Source organism: Strigops habroptila, chromosome 2, assembly GCF_004027225.2.
Source record: "Strigops habroptila isolate Jane chromosome 2, bStrHab1.2.pri, whole genome shotgun sequence".
Classification (NCBI taxonomy): domain Eukaryota; kingdom Metazoa; phylum Chordata; class Aves; order Psittaciformes; family Psittacidae; genus Strigops; species Strigops habroptila.
This window is the reverse complement of record NC_044278.2, coordinates 6430385-6456082: the sequence shown is the minus strand read 5'-3', so window position 1 is coordinate 6456082 and position 25698 is coordinate 6430385. Positions and strand designations below refer to the sequence as shown.

General features: G+C 39.3%; 1 protein-coding gene across 2 annotated transcripts in view; it reads right to left on the bottom strand.

Annotated features, from left to right (window-relative positions):
* GBE1 (1,4-alpha-glucan branching enzyme 1) overlaps positions 1-25698 on the bottom strand; it is a 149793-nt gene that overhangs the window by 120981 nt on the left and 3114 nt on the right. The gene's annotated exons all lie outside the window — the stretch shown is intronic.

Sequence of the window (25698 nt, the reverse complement as noted above, 5' to 3'; positions counted from 1 at the left end):
ACCGAAGAGGATTACAAGGTAAAAACTATACCCAGGTGTACCTTGAAAAGTACAACCATTGGCTCTGGGACAAAAAAAACAAACAGAGCAACAACAGGATCCACATAACGTCAGGTACAGGGGCCTCAAGTAACTGGAAAAAGTCGTACATTAAGTCCCTTACTGCAGGCAGGTACAACACACATCTGACAAGTGCAGACAGGGGAAGGGATCTGCTTTCACTGTGTTCCTTACTCCCGGAGTTCTTATGGAAAAGTAAGCTTTTCAATTCAAGCCCCATATCCATTCATCTCACCTCTGTTAACAGACCAATGGATTTTAGAAGTAAAATACTGAAGTTGTTTTCTTCAGACTTACTGGAAAGAAAGACTTCACAGTCTTCAGCATTTCCCCAAACATATACACACCCAGCTTCAAACAAGACATTTGGTAACAGAATCATACTTTTACACCATCATTATTTCCACTACTATGTCACTGTGAAGTACTGGTAACCGTAAACATCATTTGAAACAGGGTCATGACAGTCTTTTCATATTGTAACATTCATAATTTGTAACACAGCATTGCTTTAAATCCCATGCTTTATACGCAGCTTTGTTTAAAGCCTTACAACAGAAGTGTAGGAATTGGCTGACTTTCCATAGCAGGAGGATTAAAACATCAAACATGAATTAGCATAATGGCTATGCAGAAAGTATCTTGCCAATATAAAAGCCTTCATAGTGAAGGAGTAAAAGCAATATTAAGTCAGTAGCCACTTCAAGGCTCTACATTTCAGGTGAGCACTTATTCCTCGCACTTCTATCACTAATAGACCCTCACATACTTTGTCTTAAGAATACCTAGAGATCGGAAACTTACACAGTAGAAGTATACAATTATCAGAAAAAGATGGCCTGAAGTCTTGCAGTTCAATGCAAAGCTATACAGTTCTTACCCAAAAAGTGTTCTATTTATTTGGTAACCATGATATAAAAACTCTCCTGATGCTGCAGTTCCTATCAACCACTGACTTCATTCAGCTATTGATCCCATTAAAAACGTCTCAGGCATATGTTAAAATTAGTAGCTTCAATACAGAGGATAAAAGAAATTTAAGCCTCCCCCTTCCTCCCCAAAGCCAACTGCCTTAATGAAATAAGACTTTTGGCAGACTACTAAAGAAGTCGGATGGTAAGTCGGGATACTGAATAAGGGTTCACATAAAGCCTTCAGGTCTTTATTCTTCCAAGCAACCACAGGTACTAACTCCTTCCTGGTCACCTTGTAGAACAACAAAAAGGTATTCTAATATTTTAAACTCAGATTTTAACCAGATAAACTTTAGTTTCTTAGGCATCATAGTAATCTAAACAGAAACTAGTATACCCAAAAAGACCTTAGCAGCATGCAAGATACCCTCATTTAAACAGTCTGGTGCTGAACTCCAAAATAGCTGCAAAATTTCAAGATATTTTTATGCCCGTTCTCATACTTTTTTATAAAGTTGTAGTTATTGCAGTTTATAAAACCATCAGCTTGTTTTAAGACCTGTGGTGTCAGCACTGAAATTCTTCATTTTAGTCCCTTTTCTGCTTATGATGCTGATTTCAGAAGCTATTAATCTTTTAGATGGTTTTTTTGTCCACACCAGCTTTTGTGTCATAATTCAGTTCTACGATATTGGCCCAGTATTAACGCCAATGGTATTTCTGTCCATATAAAAGCCCAATTGTGCAGGTATCAAAGGGAAAAGGATATGAAGAGAAATGCCCTTCATATTTGGTACTCTGTAGCCAAATCCTCCCATTTTGCAATAAACAAATATTTACAGTAGTTTCAGTGTTAAAAATAAAGCCAGATTCCAAAGGAAATAAAACTCTCAGTTAAGTCTGTTACATTTCTAATGTAGGTGTTGGAAAGACTAAAATATCAACAGAAAGATGAAAATGGTTTGGTTTATCCCCTTCCTCATTTAAACAATGAGCCTTAAGGAAAACTGTTTTAGATTTTCAGATACCACTTACCTACTTATCAGCTTAATCCTGAAGCCTCTTAGGGGAATGCTGCCTCTTACTGTCAGCTTTCAACTGTCCCCTGCCACAGAAGCAGCTGTATCAGCATTACAATAAAACAGTGAATAGGGAAGTGAAGAGGCCATCAAATCCTGTCTTGTATCATCACAGACATATCATTACCAACGCTATTCATAAAGTCACTGAGATTCTTGAACTCCATTTTCAAAACTGCTTTGGGTCCATCCCCCTCCCAACTTATGACTGGAAAACTGCTACAGAGCTTTGCAATCTTAGGATCTTCCCAACATCCCCATACAGCAGCTCTGTTTGAGGGCTAACATACCATCATCCTCTGCTCCAAAATTACACTGACCTGAAATTCCCCTTCAGCCTCCCAGTTATAGTACTCGGGGGTAAAGAAAAGGGCTCTGCTGACTTCTCTGGACATTTTTAGTTTAGGGGGGTTGATTTTAAAGCATTTGTACATCTTGCGAAGAAGAATTTAAACCATTACATCCCTGAAACAATACTGAGATTGCCTGCTGTGTTCAGAGTTGTTGATTGAAGCTCACTGTGACAGTGCAGGGAGACAGAGGCCAGAGGTGGGGCAGCGTGAAAATCATATTCACCAACTGATACAGACAGACTGTCAAAACCTTCCCTATTAAGGTCTAGGTACACTCTATTTTATGACTCCTATGGACAACCAAAAGGGTCAAAAAAAACTCACAAAAAAATCAGTCATAGAATCAGAGAATCACAGAATTCTTAGGGTTGGAAGGGACCTCTGGAGATCTAGTCCAACAGCCCCCCAAAATAATAATCAGTGTAGATGCACCACACGTTCATCAATGTAATACTGTTTACAGATTACTTGTCTATAGGACAAGGAATAAACTGTCACAATTTTTAAAGGTTTATTTTTCTACAGCAACATATTCTTCAAGTAAAGCCAATTCTGAAATTTAGAAGATAAGGAACTGAAAATCGCCGATTTTAGTTCTGATAGTCTACTTCAGAAACATGAGAGAAGATTAACAGCTGGTTTTGAATTATACACCAAGAAAGGCTCAAGAGCTGCAGTTCTCCTCCCGATATCACAGGCAGCCCATTCTTTAGAGAATGATGTCCAAAATCTTGCAATGCTGTCATCAACTAGCAGTGATGGGTACCCTCTAAGTGTCTACACTGAACATGTGAACAGCAACCGCTTCTTTAAAAAACCTCAATAGCTACAGAAGAGGAAGAACTGTTTCAATTTTAAGATGTCATGACACTTTGGTCAAGCTTTTGTACTTAAGCAGCCTTTACCACTTCGCATCTAGTCCATAATGCTCATCTGCAGCAGTGAAGGTTGCTCAGAGAACCATGTTATAAAAACAGACTCCCCTATGGTCTGCCAAAACCCTCAGGGTAACTAGTCAGATTCAACAACCAGCATGCTATGGCATTTCATAGAGCCTGCTTACAAATAGGCATTCCTGCCTCCAATTTTGACCTGATACATCTACATAGAGCCACATGGTCCAGGCTCACTGGATCAGGGGCACTAGCTTTTTGATCTCCACAGCACGGTCCACTGAGCACAGCATATATCTTTAACCACCACACACAAATCTCAGAAGTGGCAAGCGCCACCTCATGAAGCACAGCTGTAAGGTCTCTGATAAAGATTGTGCTGTGCTCTCACTGAGTTTTCCCAGAAAGCCAGTATAGAATTAATTTCTCTCAAGGTAGTCAAAGGAAGAACACATGGCAATATGAAAGCGGACAATCAATCATCGCTCATAATGCCCATTTTTATTCCTTCTGTGACATTTACCACTTCAAAGAAGAAAAGGAAATTAAAAGATGAAAATATAAATTGAAAATGAAGATACAAGACCTCTCAGTGTTTCAAAATAAAGAGCATGGGGCCACTCACAAGTCACCTTAATATTGCTGCTATCATTCTGAAGATGCAGTTACGCTTTCACTGACACCAAAGCCAGTGAAGAGTCCCTGGTCAGATTCGAGAGTCTTTGATTCTCATCTTCTCCTTTACTCTGTAATTAGTTATCCCACTCAAGCAGTCATCATGCAGCTGCTTAAGAGAAGGGACTGAAGGAAGATAGGAGTAGGATGGATCAAGTTTTTCCTAAAGCAAATTTCTGCAGTCCAACAAGTCAAATGCATCAGACCATGTTGAACTCGAATTCTGTGGCAGAAGCAAATTCCTGCTTGCAGTTGCTTCAACTTCATTTGTCACTAGTGAAAAAAAGAAAAATAGAAGCCTTCATTTTATTTCTTCCTTTTCTCCACCTCCCTTTAGTCAGTTTTCATTTGACTATTCAGAGTATTACACAAAGTAATAACACCTAAGAACAATGGTAAGTAAAGGCACAGTAAATCTCAAACAGAACAGCAGATCTACTATATTTTAACTTGTATCGCCTTTGTAGTTTGAGATTATTAACTTGCACTTTCCGCACAGAGAAGCCCCCTCACATTCAGATAATTCTTAATGTACATTTAAGTAGATTAAGTAACACCTGAACACACTTAACCTTTGAAGTGTTGGAACAATTCTGAGAATTAAGCTATAGGAGTACAAGATAGCAGTGGCTGATGTTTACAGGCAGCCAGAAAGACATAATCATTTAACCTTGCTTTTTATGCATGTAAAAAGATGTTACATGTTTCTGAAATCATGGCCTTGAGAAGTCTGTGCACGGCTAAATCTGAACTTCCCACAGGTTCTAGCTGCTCTAGTAAATTTTTCACTACACAAGTACTTTGCCTCTCTCCAAAGTGAGAGGCAATTAAACATATATTTTGAGCTGAAAACTAAGGATTCTGTGGGTTGTCCAATGATATTAAGTTCTTTTCAGGTGTAATAAGATTAGCTACTATCCAAATAAGTTGTGGATAGTTATTCCAATAAGGAACTAACACAGTTAAACCATTTCTGTTACAACTTCTACTGGAAAAGTGCATTATTACTTCTTAGTAAAAAGACCACACAGAGAATTTGCAAGAATGAGCAAGAAAGTCAAAAACTTCAAAAGCTTTTTCTCTACTATGCAGATAATGAATAATTCCCAACTCTTTGGATGTTCTGTGATTTCAGTATGGAGAGATAACACAGCTCTGTGTCTCAAACTAAATGCAGTATCTTAAAAAAATAAGCAATACTTGCTTGGGGATAACAAATGAGTAATCACTTGCTGTGTTGCAAGTTAATGATACAGGAAAAGTGACTGATCCACCATCAACGTTTTTCAACATGATGTGAAGTGCAGTGACACGCAAGTCGAGCCCTAACAACAACATACAGTCTAGAACACAAGAGTGGGAAACAAAGGGAAGCTGCAGAGTTTTTCTTTACATCCTACCAGCAGTTGCTATTTCTAACAGAGGAGTAAAGACCTACGAAGTCTAATAAAGATAAATACCTTTCAGTAGTATTTTAGCATGAAGATTATTCGCTGACTTAAGTTGTTGCACTGTGCCTTCTGCACAGTACAGGGGACTAGAATCAAGCCTCTTCTCTGCTTTAAACATTAGGATAATTTAGTGGCTTCGCCAGCATTTGACAACTGTAATGTTTTTGCCAGCAGCCTCATAACAAACATCACTCAATTCAGAACCAACACAGAAGTGATCACAAGATGTTTCAAAGGCAAACTTAACACAATCATTTAGTAATAGTTCCTCCACTGACTTATCTAAACCAATCCCATTTCTAAGACCACCTTTCCCCACAATATTTAGAGGCTCTTTTACACACATCCCCATCTGTTCATTTACCAGCCCCTTCAGGTTATTAGAAACACATGGATGCACCTTACAGGATAAGTGTAACAAATCACTAGTGTTTAGAAGGAGCAAGAGGCAATTTCTTTCCATCAGCAGCCTAGCAAACTACTTAGAGACATCAATTGAACCGAGAGAGGAGAAGTGTATACATAACTATTAACACTTGCTACAAGAAAGCCATCTTATCTCTTCCCCTCTATTGATATAAAGCTATAGAGTTACTTCTTTAAAATTAAAAGATACCCCCAAAAAAAACACAGCCACCCTCAAAACCGTTATCATACTGAGCTGTTACAACCTCCTGGACCAGCAGAGATATGGATACTCTCTATCTGGCAAAGGACTTGAGCTTCCCTGTCATGAGGGAACAGCCTAAATAAAACAGCAATTACAAAGTAATGGGAATTCTGTATGTTTTTTTCTCTGTATTTAAGGAAACGAATTTACCAATAGCATTATTCACTTACGTTTTATGTAGTTTTACATAACGCAAATGTAGTACATAATGTAAAACTACATTCATTAGTTTTACACATCTAATAAACACTTTACGTATGAGATTTCTGCATTTAGTAGTCAGTCTCGCTGTCCCTCTGCAAAATAGTCTAAATTATGCATTAATTGTACACTAAAACCCCTCTTTTAGCTACAATAATCTGCTTCTCTGTACTTATCTGAAGCAAGTTGAGTTCTTTTTGCATTAACGTAACTACAGAAAAAATCCATCATATTTGAGCAGAAACCTACAGAAATGTAGAGTCAGATTTCTTTCTCGAAATCAGTAGACTAAGCCTGTGTTAGCTCATGTTTCATATTACACAAGAGAAAATAAACTGAAAGGTCAGTTGAACAGTTACAGCATTGCCCTTTTCCAAGGTAATCAGCAGAGCATGTAGCAAAGACGTGAACACAAGCGTGACTGGAAAGACAGTAGCTGATAAAGAGGCTTTTGCTGCCAAAAGTATGTGGGACAAAAATACCATGCTCTCAATGCTCATGGATGAGTGTGGCATACTGCAGGCCTTACTTCAGTAACTCTGATTTATTACTTTAATTTGAAATTGTGGAGTTTTTTTCAAACATTCAGGTTTTCATATTGCTAAAACACACTAGAATATGCAATACTGAACATTAATCACATTCTCAGGTAAGCTACAGGAACAGGGTCATTATTAATTTGTTTGTAATGGGGCCACGATACAGTCAAAAATTCATCTGATTTACCAATGCGTTTTTAATTTCAGTACAAAAATTCTTCTTATTATTCAGTACTATTTAACTGGAAGCTGTAGGGCTCCCACATATTAAAAGCAGTTTCTACTAAAAAAGTTTCTACTCATCAGATTAACATATGCTTAAAAGCACCTTAATCTGGAAACAACTCAAATGTTTTATTTACCAGAATTATTTTAATGAAGCTGTAAACAACAGTATATCAATTCCCATTTGATTCCACAGCCAACTATTTCTAACAGACTCCTTTGTGTTAATAGATAAAGGTCTACTTGAGGGAAGAGTCAGTGATTCCTACAGCACTAGTACAAAGTTGGAATCACAACACTAACAGCAGTAGGTACACAAGAGGCTTCAGGGGGAAAAAACACAGCATTTCTTAAGAAGAATTTACAACATGCCTCTTGGTGGCCAAGTGTTATTACCTCTCGCAGGTCTTCAGTAACCTGGAAGTGTCAGTCGGTACCATTTCTAAAGCAATCATTTGTGTGGTCAGAACCAGTCCACAGACCTCCTGCGGGTTTTGAGAGTTCTGCACACCATGACAAGATAGTTTGAACTTCAATGACTACTTAATTTTAGTTGTTTAAAGCTATTTTGAACGTTGTGGGGTTTTATTAGCTTGCCACAGCATTAAACATGAGCAGTCATCTCTTTCTTTTCACGTGTCTTTTCCCTGCCCATGGCTGGCAGGTTGGAATTAGATGATCTTACGGTCCTTTCCAACCCAAACCATTCTATGATTCTAAATTTCTACTTCAAGTCTGCTGCCCCAGTTTGACTTCCAAGTTCTTAGTAATGCTGCAAGTATTGCCTACCAAACAGGAGAAAGCTTTTAAGTCAGAAGTCCCTCCTGAGTATTTCAAACAAAACACCAGACATTCTTCACTACCTCAGCCACTCGACCCACTTTAGCAGGCACATTACAGTAAAAATAGTTACTTGAATTTCTTAACAGAAAACTGTACAACTGCTCTAGCAACATCTTCATCATTAATTTCCACAAGTTCTACTTTACGTCCTTCTAAAATATGTTCCAGAAATTTAAAACATGCTTATTTAATGGATCTGATCAATGACTTGTATATTCAAGCAGTTCACTATTTGAAAATCACTGTTTGAAACTTACATTAGAAAGTTAAATAAAAAACTTCTCATCCCCTGATAACTATTAAACAAACAAACCCCCCCCCTCCCCCCTTAGTACAGGGCTGTTTCCTTGTCAAACTTTAAGCAGATTTAAATGGATAGCCATCTTAAAAGGCTGTCAAAGACAGATAGGCAAAAGGTACCCACAGCAACACTTGGCTTCCTTACTACTGCACCAAGTCTTGCTCCTTTTAACAGTTTTTCTCTCCTCTAATGTGACCATAAACCTACAGAATCCCACAGAATTAAATAACTCCACAAATCCTGTTAGTTTAACCTCAATTTGAGAATGTGCATGTATTCATACACCACCTAAAAAAGGTGGTTTGTTTTCCCTCTCTCATGCAGAAAAATATACTCCTAATGTAGGTTTTCTCCCTGGCATTTAAGTATTTGTCAATCACTTTTAGTGGTGACAAACACCTCCCTGTACTTTATTGGGACAAAGAAAACTTCTCAGTATTCCAGGAAAGAAAAGCATGTGTGAGATTTTTACATGGACAGAATAGATAGATAAGTAAGTATTGAGTCTTGGGTGACATGGTTTAGTGCAAGGCATCCCTGCCCATGGCAGGGGGGGTGGAACTAGATGATCTTCATGCCCTTTCCAACCCAAACCATTCCATGATTCTATGATTAAACACGGGATGGGAAGGAAGGTATACTTTTGTTTTTGTTGCTGATCACTGTGCCAGTTTGGATCAGTGCTCATTGGTTTGATCAAGTAGTTTTCTATTTAGGCTCAGCAGCTGTATGGGGCTGTTCATATAGACCACACATTCAGCTCAACGAGCATGCCTGGTCTGCTAGCTGAGTTCCCTGTAATGCTGATGAAGACAAGTCACCCTTTTGGAAGACGGGTATAAGGAACCAAATGTTGCCTCCAGTGACTAGAAAATAAGACCTGGAAGGATTTGGGGGTGGGAGGAGGAATAGCACTGAGCTACTTAACCTTCGACATTATCACACCAGGTTCAGGCACCTTAGCAGAAACATATTGGCTTCACAGCACAAGCTTGTCTAAATTCAATTCTTAACTGCTTTCACTGCAGAAAGGACCAACAAGGAAATCCAAGCACTCAAACATTTATAAAGTCCACGGTGCACAGCGTTTATAATTTATTTTCAACATACTACAAGTATAATTAGAACTTGCGTACTTGAATGTCTGTAACTAGTCCCATGCAATCACATCTATTCCCACAGAAGATGAGCAAGCAAAAAGCATGTATTGTTGTTGACTGCTGCTGTGAATAGCTGTATGCAGCAGCCTACTTTCTGGCCAAGCAACTTCAAGGTGCAATCTAAAAAGCTGCTCTTTTTCCAGACTTCAGGAAGAACAAGTACAAAGATAAGAAATGCAAGTTAACTAATTCACATCATCATCTAAAAAAGAGAAGTATAAGCATCAAATTCTCAAAGGTATTATACTAAATATTCAAAACTCTTCAGAAAACAGAAGAGTTCGGATGTTACATAGTCTGGCTATTCTTCCAAAACATTAAGCTACTGTATCTCCTTGACAATCTTTAATCTGACTAAAACTACACCAATTGCTCCATGCCAAAAATCTGTTAAGCACTTAACTGCAGAAAGAGCACTACTCAGCAGTTGCTGGATTCATCCCAACCACATACCCACTTTCACATTATTAAAGCTCATAAGTACTTATGACAGAGCTTCCAAGACACCTGCCTTCTGATGGTCTTGTAGCTGTATTTGATATCGGCAGGGACAGCCTGATAATCATAGAAGTCACCATTACCTTGCAGCCTCCAAAGACATGTTAAGTCTCTTGTCTATAATGGGACTTGTCTCTCACAACATTAGGAAGCTTCTGATTCAAGCTTTTTGAATTGATATGACTAAAGAAAATTGTAAACAAAAGAGAGGCAAGAGCATTAACTAATACTGCATCACTACACAAGTCACCTACCATAAGTGATTCAAGACTTATGAAGACAGTGAAGTTTACATCAGAATTTTAAACATCTGAAGTGATGAGGTATCTTGGGACACACATAGCCACTTGTGACAATTCAGAGGGTGGGAGAGAAGGAAGTAAAACCCCACAAATTTAAGAAGGCCTGGTATTGCCATGGTTAGTCATCCCGATATGCATCACAGCCAAGTGCAACTGTAGTCTTACTCCTAGGAAGTACTACAGGGAAGCTCCAAAGACCATGGAATATTAACTCCTAGTATTAAACAAATGTTAACAAATACAAGATGAACAAGCTGTCTACTGCGTGGAGAAAATCCATTTTTGCAATTTCAGATTCATCTTGTCTGATTAAGACTACATGCACCTTCTAAAACAACTACTAAAGTTAGAGAAGTCTTTCATATCAAATTTTGACATAAGCTTTATTTACACAGAACCTTTTGTACATAAAATTAATATTACTAAGCACTCACTTCAGATGGATAACCTTTAACAGCAAAAAGGTTGATCGGTATACTAATGGACTACGTTGGATAGCATTTCCCTTTTTAGTAATTTTCCACCCTTGCTATGCATTCCTATGACTATTTAGTATGCTTTTTCCTCTTAATAGAGGAATTTAGACAATTTACACTGGATGGCCTGCTTGGAAAGTTGTATTTTAAAGTACCTGTCTATCTTTAAAGTACAAAATAGAAAAAGCAGTGCACTATTATCTTGACTGAAAAAGAATAAAACATGTATACATTTATCTACAAATCTGGGTGCTCATTCTCCCTTCTCCCACCTGAACCACACACAACATAAAAGTACTATCTGTAATTGGAACTATGCCTAGAAAAACATTACTAGCTCCAATTCTCAGCTTGGAGAGCTGCCAAAGTAAAGCCTACAAACTGAAGCCAAGAAGGACAACAGGTTAGTCCCAAAGCTTCAGCCACAGCTGAAGCACAGCCTCCTAATTTGGGGTCAACTTGATATGTACCAGCACAAGGGAATAACAGAGGAGGAAAATTATGAGCCAACGACTTTAGGTGTTCACATTCTGTCAGGAAATTAACCTCTTCATTTATGAGATATGCATCAAGAATAAAGCTGGTAGTGACTTTTGAGGCATCATGGAAGAAGAAAAAAATAGTTAGGTACACAAAGAATTAACATGTGGGTTTTGTCACAATGTATTCATTACATCAGAGTAGCTTGGGTATTTAGTATTCCATAAATAAATCTATAACCTGTAAACTGTATATAACCCCCAAGAAATTCCATACTTAAACCTTTTCTTCTTCTGGAGAACTTGAACTTGTGTTCAGCTTCAAGGCTACATGTACATTAGCATCTAACGCCAGTTAGAAGTCTTCATCAATTGTCATCCGAATTGGTATAAGATGAGACACTTTAGTGTAAAACACATGCAAGAATTGCCTACTTGGCACCCGTTTTATTAGAAGAATAAAAAAACAACCCTTAGGAGCAGGGCCCCAGAGATGGTGCAGAATTGTTATCCCTTTAAGTTTGACTCCCAAGAGAACAAAATCCTCAACGATCCAGTCCCAATTCAACACTGACCTGGTTCTGAGCAGGAGGCTGGGACACACATAGCATCCAGAGGTCACATCCAACCAGAATTGCTCTGTGAATATTTAGTACTTTACATCTACTGAAACTTGTTCTGCTTAAAATACCCCCCAAAGTACATGGTAAGATACATAAAAACAGCAATGCAGATAATGACAGAAATACTGCAAGTACTGCAAATACCAAAGCTTTCTAATATATCTTAGATTACTGGCAATCACATACACCTCCCCTAAGCTTGAATTCATTTTCTTTGTATGTGTATCAATTTCCTTACAGTTTCTTTCATAGTTTACAAGTGGATCAGTTGATGTAAGAGTATAAAGAGAAATAACAGGAGAAAAGAAAATCTTAATCCAAAGCCTCTAACCTAGCAAATGATGCATTCATTGCCAGAACACATGTACGACACTACTGCCATCTCTCCTGTTTTGTAGATTCCTGTTTATATCTTACAGACTATTAGATTTTTATACTACCAGGTGAAAGCTCATATTGCTCTGAATTGAGATTTCTACAATACCTCTTCCCTTCTGTAGGGGAAGGCAAACCACAGCAGGACAGCCACCCATGATGAATCACAGTGAGACCCTGAACACTCTTGACTTAAACTGTTTTTCACCATCTTCGCCAACACGGCTGTTCATGAAATCTCAGTCTTGGACAGCCTATTCTGCACAAAGCTTTACAAAGCCAGAAAAGCCATTTACAAGTTGCAGGGGATTGAGTATTTTCTTTACATTGACACTTGAGAACCAAAAACTTCAGCAAAACAGATTCCATAGAACCACAGGTCTCCCAACAAAAAAGCTTATCATTTTTCTCCCAATCATCACTTATGCTCTTGCATCATCAGAAAAGTCAAAGATGGGTTTGGAGCCATCAGGCCAACATGACGTATCTCTGCACCAGAAGAAAGCAAGCATCAGCTCTCAATCACTCCATCCAGGTGGTAAACAAGCTGCTTTAGTAATTTTAAGGTTTTATGTCATTGTTTCTCTATCACAGTTCTGTCTCACCATCCTGTTCCAACTAGCAGCACTCACTGGAAATACCAGGAGTAACACTACAGAAAAATCCCCCCCAGTCAGAACACAGAACAAGCAATTTCTGGTGTTCATTCTCTTGCTTCTTCTCAACTAGTCACCATCACTATGGCCCTTGATTTATGGAATACCAAAGGCTAAAACATATAACTGTTCAACTCCACAAGGCATATATATTGAGTTTATATTAACTGCTGTAACAGGCATGATGGTAAGCACCGTGTTGTCTGACAGCTATCATGGAGTAATATTCACAGAATGAATATCATAAAAGGTTCTAGAGTCTGAAAGCCTTCTCCTCTCTGAGAAATCCCTGGATTTCTTACAGTTCCTGTCAGACAACCCACAAAGTCTGGTAAAGATGACGAAGAAAAACTTAGAAAACAGAATATGGACGATATCTTAACTTTCTCAGCACATCTGGGTTTTTTTGAACAAGGACTGAACAGATGAAACTTAGTTTGGACAAAGTCAAAAAAAAATTGGAAAGTCATTGTAGTTTACTAATGTCCCATTACTTAGCACAGAATAAATGTTGTTGCTTGTATGGGACAAACCTCATTAAGAAAAACTATCTGTGAAGAAATCTCAGTGCCATTTTTACAATTAAACAGCCAACTGTATATATATATGCTGCTGACAAGCCAACAATAACAAGGAGCAGCCTTTGAAATTGATGACCCACAGTAACCAGTAAAACCAAATACCTGAAGCCCAATTTGTTTCCTCTTTACTAAAATCCACAAGTTGCACAAGCATGGTGGCAGTTTGTATTCAGTCAGTCACAACATCTAGAGGACTTACACAAGTACCTAGAAGCTGTCTCTAACCTTTCAAAATGCAAAGACTATCGTTCTAAAACCAGGTTTACATCAAAAGTGCTTGTGCTTTGCATATTAACAAATGCTACTGGTGAGCCATATCCTTTTTGCTGCAAGTGTCCTTAGTGTAGATGCCATTCGACCAAGGAATTCATCACTACATGTTTTGTTTGGGTTCCAGTGGACACCAGCAACAATATGTATTATCAAAAGCACGCTCTTGCACCTATGAACTGTATTCACTGTACAATCACTTTACCACCATTGTATGCTACATTAGCAATGTCTTTCTGTGGACATTTTCTACTTTCTATGGACTTTCTACTTCAATACATCCCTTCTCTGATTTCCCTGACAAGCAATGCAACTGACTAAGCATATCTGAGAAAACACTGTTATAATTGAACAACATCAACTGACAGGTACTGGATTTGCAGCAAACTACGCTGATCCCCACTATGTAAGGACGAACAAGCTGTTCAGAGGGATATCTGGAAAAGCATCAGTCTTGACAGACCTGGCATTTCCTACCTCTGTAGGGTCTCTGAGATGTTTCTGTCAGAAGTCATTACTGTCAAAGTGTTCTACAATGACACTTAGTGGACATAACTGCCACTTTAGCTATCTCCATTTTAAGTTGGAAACCACTCAGAGTGGACCATGGCTGTTACTGAAAGCTCAGTCTGATGCCTACTTTGATGACAATACATTATTTATGATATTATGGAAGGTGATGCCTCACTTCTTGTTCTGCAATTCAAAGGCCCATAGCTCAGTCATATTTTTTGCTTCTAGTATTAAAGAAAGTGTGTTTATTGCTTATGTAATTGTTTCTGCTATTAACTGTTAAGCAAAAAAACCAAATAGCTTGACCAAAATACACAATGGGCAATAGTCACACTCAAAGACATCACTCGCTATCTTATAATACTCAGTCCATAACTTCATGGTCCAAAAGAGAGCCTATTCAGAAGGCAAAGGTATTTTAATCCAGTCATTGTTATTGTGCAGTAACAACATTCCTGGTTTACTGGCTGTGCTAAAATAGTTGATATCCAAGCGCTATTTAGATCCAAATTTGCTAAATTTCAAGTGAGAAGAATCATTAGGTCTATTCAGGCACCTAATCTTTTAGTAAAGCTTTTCATGTCTGTCACAGAAAAGGTGGTTACCTTAGGCCAGTGGACAAGATGTGTTAGGGAGACCCTCCCATTGAGTCACAAGGTTCAGAAAGGACCCCCTTGCTTTCCGGCCGATTCTCAGGTTTTAGAGGAGCTGGGTGAAGCTGGACCCAATCCTAGGTTCAGACTTGGTCAATAGTTTATGTCTAAAGATTGTGTAGTGCTTGCACCTTCTTGTCCAAATTTGTCCCGCACGCCAATACTGTCACATTACAAGGGGGTTTTCCTCAAACCCTTTATATTTGACCAGCCGGCCAGTTTCCCAAGAAAGACAAAACCTTTGCGCCCAACCAGCCCATCTGCGTTCCATTATGGGGACCCTACTGGACAGCCCACCAAATTAAAGGGTAGGGATTCCACCAACCTAAGCAGGGACCTGCACTGACAGCATCACCAAGCCAAACCCCTTATCTGAAATACTCAAGTCTCCAGAGACGTGCACAAAATGGACTTCAGCCGAAGTCTTTTATTATACAAAATACAAGTTTGTGACAGGATAAGGTTCGGAGATTGCCGATGGTAAGGTACTGTCTGCAAAAACAAGCTTTAAGCGATACAAAACCAGACTCTAATCCATCGGGCTTTTCCATAGTAACACAAGTTTCCATTTTTCACCTCCATGCCTACGGAGCTTGAGTGACTCTAGTCATACACACTTTGTAACTTACTGGTTTAACATTCTCTCGCTTTGCTTTTAGAAACACAAATCTAGTTTGCTTGTTTGGCAGCTGCTGGGAGGTTTATCAGTACATGGTGCCTTCACATTCCCGCTCCTGCAGACAGTATAACAGAGCCTGGCTGCGGGGCTTTCGCTCCGCTCCACACTCCATTCAGTTTCTCTTATCACATGCCAAGAGTTGCAGGGTTGCCTGGGCAACTATTACAGGGCAGATTCCGAGCACGGCAACCACATCCCATCCTGGAAGTAGCAGCTGCATTTTACCTTAAGATTTCCTTACTGTTTTTTATATATATATATATATTATTGTGTATATACATAAACTTTGTGGGACTGGGGGGAGGTGGTCTTTAATTTCCCCCATTTTCCCCCCCCACACACACACCATTCCCAGAATTCACAAGTTTTAGTGGAAATACATGTATCTCCATACGCAAACTGACTGTGCTGCTCTTAATTTTACCAACTGTGGAACCTACAGACACCTTCTACCTGTTAAGGTGTCAAGGACTAGGTTAACTTCTGTACTATGAACAGTACTTTTCATCAGGTCATGGAAAAAGCAGATTGATTTCCTCAGAAAATAAAGTGTATTTTTGAATAGTAAAATTTATAGATTGAGTCTTCTGCTGCCACTAAGAACTTAATCGCTATCAAGCAACTTGTGGGTTTTTATCATCTGACTGAAAAAAATTAAGATAAGCAGCTTAAGTTTAAACAATACATGCATGAAACCTGTTGAAACACACCATACTAGGAGCCTTGCAGATGGCAGCGTAATTTAAGAGCTAGTGACATTGAACAGGGCCTATCTGCTCTGCTGGGCCTCACACTTAAAGCTTGAGAAGCCTGAACATCAGCATGAATAGCCAGTCACTGCATGAGAACCGACCACATGCCGGTCTGTGAGGACAAAATGAGTTTGAAACTAGCTTATGTGTCATCTTGAGCCATAAGACGCACACATCTGCCTCCGAAAACAAAAATAATCTTAAAATCAGAGAAGAGATAGCTCACTATGAACCAGCATTCACTTCATGGCAAGTTCTGGGGACAGAGGGATGGAATTTATATACAAGTAACACAGCTAAATTCCCCCACATAATGTCGGTACCTGGCATTATCACTCTATAAATTAAGCCTGGTAGTTAACATCTCTAACCTCCACCAGTCTTATCCTCCTCCTGCAAACTTGAGCTTTTTATCATGTTCTACCTTAGTAACATGAAAGAAATACACCTTTCATACTTTACACTTTCATACACTGACATTATAATTGAAGGCCCCTTCAGCATCATGCCAGCTAATAGAGTTAGTATCCATCAGCACCTTGAGCTTTTGAGGAAAGTCCTATATATAACTATATAGGACTATATAACTATATATAGGAAAGTCCTATATATAACTATATAGGACTATATAACTATATATAGGAAAGTCCTATATATAACCATCAAAATTATGTGGCATCTAAAACTGTGAGGGCAGGGGAGGGAGATGAAGGGGTAGCCTTCAGTTTTGAGGTGGTTTTACTTAATTTACAGTGTTTAAGTGAAGTAACAATCAGATTTATGAAGGCATTTCTTTATTTTAGGATAACAAGTGAGAAATAGGTAGGAAAAGATTTTTCTGTCCAGAATTTTTTTGATGATACAAAGAAAATACAAAGCCATTTGGGAAATAAATCTAAATGCTAACAAGTATTATTTCTAATTTCCTGTCTGAAAGAACTAATCACTATAATCACACTGCAATAGCATTACTATTAAAAATCTGTTTTCTGCTATTTAAAAAAAGAGATTGCTTGGAGCCTGATGATATTTTTTTTCTTAATACTCTCAAATTGTTGTAAACAGGATTAAAATAAAGCAGCAATATTCTGAAAAAACCTTTCAGATGTTTATAAAATTAAGCATTAAAGAACTCTTCTTCGAAAACTCATATCAAATATGACATAGATCAAGACAATGAATTCCATAAGCCATAGCTAAACTTTCCAGGGACCTCCAGATCTACACACACTGGCTAGAAATTCCTCAAAGCGCTGTATGTGTATATATACACTTGTGCATTGAGTACATATAGTGCAATTAATATCTTTATTAATTCTTTATTAGCATGTTTATGTATTTTCCCCAACCAAAAGCTATAGAGGAAGCTGAACAGCAAAGGAAAAGCTAGCTTTCACGCTCAAATCAAAACCTTTACACCACAAGGCTAAGATACAACCACCTATCTTGAATTTTGCACAGACTAAGAAACTACCTGAAGATCAAGTGGCAACATCTCCACGCAGCCCAGGCACAGGCTTCCCTCTCCAAAGTTTAAGGGATTCCCTCTTTTTTACGCCCTCTTTTTAGGGAAGGAGGGCAGGGACCAGAGGAAAGAGGGCAAACACCAACCTTCCTGATACTGTCACCAGTACCAAACTGCTACTTTAACTGCCTTTTTAGACACGCTGCATCACTTCAGGCTTTCTCCCTTACTGCCTGAAAAAACAGAGAATAAGGTCTATTTTGATATGCTTTCTTTAAGAAAGGGGAAAAGCTGCTTAGACAATGGATACAGCCCAAAGCAGCTAATCTAAATGCTACGCTTTGCTGCAGTCTCTCCCCCATCCCTTTGGAGTTTGTCACTGAAAAGATTATTTTCCTACCGGTGCTACATGCTGAAATTAATTCGAGTTCCCACAAGTACCTGATGTTGCTCAAAACAGCTCTAGCTAGTGGCAAGAAAGAAGCAAGAGCTGAAGAAAGAAGGAAGCAAAGAGGGTAGCACCCTAACTGAAAAAAATGGGGACAAGTGGGAGAAGATAGTGCTGCCACCACGCTACTTAGAAGACGAAAAACTTGAAGTTACTGGTACACTGGTAATTTTTTTAAGCTGTGCTTTTCCAAATCATTTCCTCTTTCAGTGAGAAAGACAAATTTACAGCATACATCTGATCCATATTGAAAGAAAGGAAAATGAAAAACCTTTGCCAACAGACTATGCTTCATAGGAAAGCCTCGTGCACACATCCATAGAGCCCGTACCGTTGCCAGTACTGGACACATACTGTTAACTCTTGAAAACTGAAATATTTTAGTACAAACACTATCCACCTATTGAACTTGAAAGATAGGATAATGCACAAGCTTTCCAAAGATTAAGTTAAAGTGAGTTCATGTCAACTGAGAGAGAGGATGTTTGTTCAGACAGTAGATGAGTCGCCTGGCTCATACAGCATGCAGAAGTTTTACCTTGTTCTCCATTCTTTTAACACACTGATATAAAACCCCTGTAGTCTAAACAGACCCTAAAGTTGTAAAGCATGTCTTTTTTCAGCTCTGTTCCTTCCCCTCTTACAAAGGAGGGATTTTTCCCCCATTTCTCCTATATTTCTCCTAGGAACGTTCAGGGTTTTAGGGAGATGAGGAGGGCAAGTGCAGAAGGGTGCGACAGAGAGGAGGTAACATCAGATGACAAGTCCAATCGAAATACAAACTGAGGAAGGACTTGATAACTGACAATAAGTATTTACCTGCCTCGAGTTCTTACCTCTGTGTACCAAATATGCAGATTGTGATACTTTCAGTGGTTCTCCCCAAGTTCTACTTCTCAAAAAAGGTGGATTTTAGCTCTAACCTCTGGAGAGCCCCTGTACCAGCTCCTGTCGCAAACTATTGCGTCTACGATTTCACAAATGCTTCTGTGCGGAGTCATTGCTACTGGTTGTGCAACAATACAAAGCTATTGTGCAAGTATTTGCGACCGGCATGCTGCCCAAATTTTCTCAAAAACGCTGGCGCACCAAAGCAGTATGCAACACTTGACATTTCTATTCAACTTTCCTAATTTCCTAGAGGAGTGGCATTTGGAAGGAAGAACTGTTCGTGCAGGACAAATTAAAGCTTGCTGAAAGCAAGCTAACATTCATGATTTCAAAATGAGCTGTATAAGTCTTAGAATGGAAAGCATTCATTAATTTACACCTTACCAATCCCTATCAAACCACAAACATTTATATTGTGGATATCTACCACAACAGGTATCGAACAACGATGTTAACAGTAAGACTCGCTTGCATAAACAGGGATTTCCAAGGGCATTTTAGACAGCATAAAATACCCAAGGAATCTGCTTAAGCCTGGCACATGCAACATAATTTATTAAACTTCTAATATTTTATATTTTTTTTTGCTGGAATAGCAGGTACAGTACAATCAGGATGTCCCCTAAAGCTGCTAAAATGGGCTGCTGACTCCCATGTTTATGCAATGAATTCATTCTAGATGGGCAATTTCTAAACTGTTGTGGTAGCGCAGCATGTTTTCATTTAAAACATACAGTAACTCAGCATTATTTTAATAGGTGTCTTTTAGACAGTTTCCCCTGACCATCCTGCCTTTCCTCCAAAGCATGCTATCAAACGCTTATACATCCAAAACCTTACATCTGATGATGACATCCCGCTCACGTGTGAGTATGGGGAATGCCTGAGGCACACATCCTGCACATGTATGTAGCCTGCCTGTCAGTGACACACTCGGGAAAAGAGAGTGCCCTCAAAGCAGAAGTCTGACCCCACACACACAGTTGGCACAGAGTTTAACGACCATCTAATGCACTGTTTCGTCAAAAAAAAGACCCCAAACATATTAACTGTAATAAACTACCTACATCTATTTGTGATCAGCGCTACAAGATTATCTTAACTTGTCCCAATACAATGTCTCCGAGGGAGCCCTCTCTATCAGCTCACTCTTGAAGAAGACGAGTGCAAATAAAGATCAGACTGTAAACATTGCCCAGAAATGGCAAAGTAAGTCTCCTCCAGTCGCACATCAGCTTTGTGATGGTAATTAACCACCATTCAAGTCCTACAAGGTGTGTTTGTGTATGTTAGTCTATCCACATTCCTATAAACCTTTTCTTGACCAAAAAGGTAGACGTTTGGCTTTCAGTGGGAGGAATTAAAGAAGAAATACTGATAAACCTGAAATCCACACTCTCCTGAAGTATGACATTAGCAGGATTTTTCCACTTCTCTACTCCTACCATAAAGGACATCATCCTTACTTTGGCATCTCATACCAGTGTCACCTGGAAGTGGGAGGACACAGATCCCAACCTCCCTTTAAGGGCTGTGTAACACACAAATGGAGACAGATCATGCAACGAATGCAAGACTAGTTCATGTAACAACGGCTGAAATCCACATTTTCTATTCCATGAATTAACTTAGAAGTTAATCTTGTGTGACTGAGTATCACTTAATTCCTTTTGCAGATGTAGGCTACATTTTTTTTGAGCTTAGCACAACCTTTTAGCAGTAGCACTCCTACTTTGGAGAGAACAGGTCCACCCTTTACTGGAACGTCATGCCCCACTGTGAACTTATTTTCTCCTCCTAACTCTAAGCACAAGGGCAGATATGGTAGCACAAAGCTTGGCAACACAGCACCCCAGAACAGCAAGGATATGAGGAAAACAGAAGTATACTATGCCTGAGCAACAGCTCCAAAGAAAAGAGTGTGTCAAATAAAAAGCACTGGAGCTATCTCCACCTTCAAGTAACATCAGTCAGCAGAATCGAAGCTGCACGATTAAAGAAATTGTCAGGAAGGCTTATTCTATCCTCTCCACTCCTCCCCTTTAAGTATACCGAAAGAGTATGTTAAAATAAATTTAGCATTAGAAATATCCAGATTAACGGAACAGTTTCATGATGTTCACGTAAGGGGACTAGTTGATCTGGGTCATTCGACAGGTCTTCAGACATCTGAGAGATCAAGGGCCTACGCTAGAATTTAACTGCAAATAAAGTCCAGATAACATTCACTGGTAAGGTGCTTCCAACAGCAACATGAGGCAAAACAGACTGTTGTTCTAAGCAACTTAAAGCCTATTCCTCACAACATGGTCAGCTATCACCTCTAATAATCGGCCTTACGATCTGATAAGGTGAGGTGCTATGGGAATGTCATATTGCCAGATACTTGGGGAAGCAGCAGCCATACTATAGCAAAATAATGTTTGCAGAATATTTTTTTCCAGAGGAAAGCTCATGTTTTAAACACAAAAACCTGATCTTGTTACACTTGACGCATTGCCTTAAGACATTATTTTCTTTTTAAGCTAATGAATAACTGTATGAGGTAAAGTTCCAGAAGTACAAAGTAAACTGATGCATGAGTGAGCAGTTTTAGATCTCTGACACTGCACAAGTGAAAAAGAGCTTCTTTTGTGGAAGACAGAAGATGAAGGAGCAGCTAGGATTAGAAGGCACAATGGGAGTAAATAGAAGGTAACAGGGAGACGGAGAGGAAATAAAAAGCATGTTTACATAAATGCTGAAAATGAACAGGGGGAGAAAAGCATCTTCATGGGATAGGATGTCAATTTAACACAGTCCTCCATAATAAGAAAGTTTTCTTTACAGCTTGCAAGTAGTAAAGAAACATGCATAACTACTTGAATTTAAAGCATCCAGCAAGACAAAGCTTTTCCTCACTATTGCAATGAGACAGTAACCAGATTCCTGCTCACATAACCTACTGCTTTAAAATTCTGGGCAAATTCTCAGAGCCCATCCAATATCCTCAGTCATGCTAACACTACATAACAGAGCTGAGGGAGTTCTTCAGACAGTACTTAGCTTTAATACGTACACAGAGGCAACTGCCTTGCTAATAAAAAATGCAGCACCTACATCCTAATACTTTCCTGCCTTTTTGTAAAGCTAGGAGCTATTAAGGCAGTCGCCAATTCAAATCTTCTGATGAAGACTATGACCAGATATACATATGCTAGGTGTATACTGGCCTTCCTCACAGACTTAAAACTTCAAAGTCATCAATGATGCAGTCAGGGTTAGCAATCCTAATGCACAAGAGCCTTCTAAAGGCTACCATAATGCAGAAGAATATATTCCATTAAATTGACAGGTATTGGTTTCTATAAGGCTCTAAAATATTTCTGAGTACTTCAGCAGAAGTCACGTGGACTTATGGGATGCCAACCCTCTCCCCACTCCCCCTCCATATGAAACAAAACAGAAAAGGAAAACCCAGGTTTTCTGAGTTAGCAGATGATATACAGCAGTTGTGTTAATTCTGTGACAGATCTTACTCCAGCCTTTGCCCATCCCCATCATCACCTAAAACTAGGATTTCTGGTGGGTCACTCTTCAACCTCCATTCCCAAACTTACTAGATCCCAACAGCTGCCTTCCTACTCAGCCATCTTTTAATTTTCAATACCTTAGTCAAGTACCTACCACTGTGCATCTCTTAAAATAGGAAAAAAAATAAACCCCAATAAACTAAACCATAGAGCAGCATGATCTGATATTAGATAGATACAGACAGGAGAATGGCCAGTATTTCCCTTTTGTATGCGTGAATGGCTCTAAGTACACTACTAGAAACCCAGTTGACAGACATCTTTTTAACTGATCCAGCTATAAAGCCACTGAGTAGATGTTCCAGTCTTCTGAAGCAAAACCTCACCAACACTTAAGAAGAAATGGGATCTTCTCTCTCTCAACCCATACCTACGTCCAAGCACTATGGCCAGTATTTTGTCTAGCTGAACAAATCAGTGTTCTGTTTGAAACACTTATCAGAATAAAGACTGAAGCTGTGCATTGGTACATTTTTTTACTTACTCTATAAATTGAATTACTCAAAAAAAGCTTTCACTGAGGACTACATAGTCAGTAGATTACAGAGGCAGTTGCAGGGGCTGGTAAAATATAGTAAGCCATGCATATTGTTATAGTGGAAAATTCTAACGGGCAGCACTTTCTAACACCAGTTTGTAACTCCACAAAATGCAATTACACCACAGGCATTAATAGCTTTAATTGAACCAATTACGTTCTAAGAGGTAAAAGACTAAAAATACAGATGAAATTATGCAAAGCCTTTTGCCTAAATAACACTTGGGAGTTAACAAAGTACTTGGGGGAAAACATATCACAGATGGTCAAACAATGCAGCACAGTGATATCCTACTGTCGCGGTTTAACCCCTAGCCGGTAACTCAGCATCACGCAGCACTCACCCACCCTCTTCCTCCTCACTCTCAAATGGCAAGAAAGAATGTAAACCCCATGGGTTGAGATAAGAACAATTTAATACCTAAAATATAGTGATAATAGAAAGAATACCAACAATAACAATAATGATAATAATAGGAAACAGGAGAAGAAATGAAAGCTCTGAAAACACAAGGGATGCACAATACAATTGCACACCACTCCCTAATCAATACCCAGCCCGACCTGAGCAGTGATCAGTCCCTTCCTAGTAACTCCCCTCAGTTTCTATGCTGGGCATGACGTGCTGTGGTATGGAATACCCCTTTGGCTAGTTTCAGGTGTCCTGTCTCTGCTTCCTCCCAGCTTCCCTTGCCCCTCCTCACTGGCAGAGCATGAGACTGAAAAGTCCTTGATCAGGGTAAGTGCTACTGAGCAACAACTAGAACATTGGTGTGTTATCAGCATTATTTTCAGACTAAAGCCAAAACACAGCACTGCACCAGCTACTAGGAAGTTTAAAAAAACTGTTACAGCTGAAACTAGGACACCTATGCAAATACTATCACTTGATGGGGTTTTTTTGTTTGGGTGTTTTTTTTTTTTTTAACTAGATTCTTATTTCAAGCTCCAAATAGTGTGTGTTTGGGTCAAGGCTGAATGGTTCACTATATATACACTGAAAGGATTTCTCCCCAGCCCACCTTCCCTTCCTCACCCCCTTACTCCCTGCACTCCCCACTCCAGCTCAGGGTCAAATGCATGCATTCAGAGAAAGGCAAAATTACATGTCTATTTTCCCCATGAGCACCATTTGCAATAATATGCCCATGCATGACAAAGAACTGAAGAGTGAATGCAGCCAGAAGTCTCCTCCTTCCCACTAATCACTCATTTAACTATGGCAGTCCATACACTCCATGCTTAGGACTTCCCTAGGTCCTAGCATTGCATTTTAAGCATTCCTTCTTTAAAGAAGCACTTTGTTCCCATCAAAGCATCCATTCATTGTTTCTCAAGGCTGTAAAGCAGGAAGTCAGACTTTACAAGAGATTAAAGGAGACAGTCCTTGAAACCAAAAGGAGATTTTTCACAACTTGAGGGAACATCATTTCTGGCAATTCTCAAAGGGAATCAGTATAACTGCATTACACTGTAGAATCCAGGCTGATGTAGGCCTGTCTACCTCTCAACAGCCCATCCCCCACCATCCCCCAAAAGAAAAAAGGAAAAATAACGTGTAAAGACCTTAGTATTAGGCATGCTGCCATGCAGACATGGTCACCCTCCTGGGGGTGAAGGGGCACAGCACAGGCTAGGAGAGGTGGACGTGAACTCCAGCAAGACAGGTCTGCACCTGCTCAAGGCATAGGCAAGCAAGGACAAGCTAAGGCCACTGTAGAAAGCCAGCTTCTTGTGTCTGGTCTGTATTCTACTACCCATGGCACACAGGTAGGGCCTGAGAGAGCTGAGTTTCTTCAGACTAGAGATGAAAATGCTAACTTGAGGAGGCATGGGGTTGCTGATGTCCTCTTACAGTCTTAAGCTATCTAAAGGCAGGTGTGGAGTGTGCCTAGAACAAAGAATAAGCCCAAGCTCTCCTCCAGGGTACCCAGGAAAAAAAAATACCACAGTCAATAGACAAAGTTGCAGCAAGGGAAATTACAGTATTAAAACCAAAATTTTCACAATGAAGGGAGCCAAAGACGGGGAGAGGCTGCCCAAGGAGGCTGTGGAAGTACATCCTCAGAGACTCAGCCACAACCCAACAAGGTCCTGGGCAACCCAATCCAACCCCAGAAGTGGCTCTGGTTTGAGTGTGAGAATAAGTCATTATAATCAGGTTAACTGTGCATTCTACAACAGTCATGCAACAACACTTATAACATTTCCCACTGGCAATAATCTGCCTATGCTAATATGGTGTTATGGATAAAACAGCAGAGAGACTCAAGCCCAAAGGGCAAGTCAACAACTTGCTGATGTCACCACCAAGAACAGACCCTAAATCTTATTTGCCGTCCCTTCTGTAGAACAACAGACTAAGTGAGACAAAGGGAAGACTATTTTTAAATGATTTTTCACAAGGCACAGTATAAGGATCTCCACTGACAAATGTTTAAAAAGCTTTGTTTCTCAAGCATCCTTAATCTTCTGTCAAAATCCCCAATTTTTATTTCTTTAGGCAATACACAGAATGATAGCCATTAGCTACAAAATTCCCATCAGTTCTTAATTATTTTGT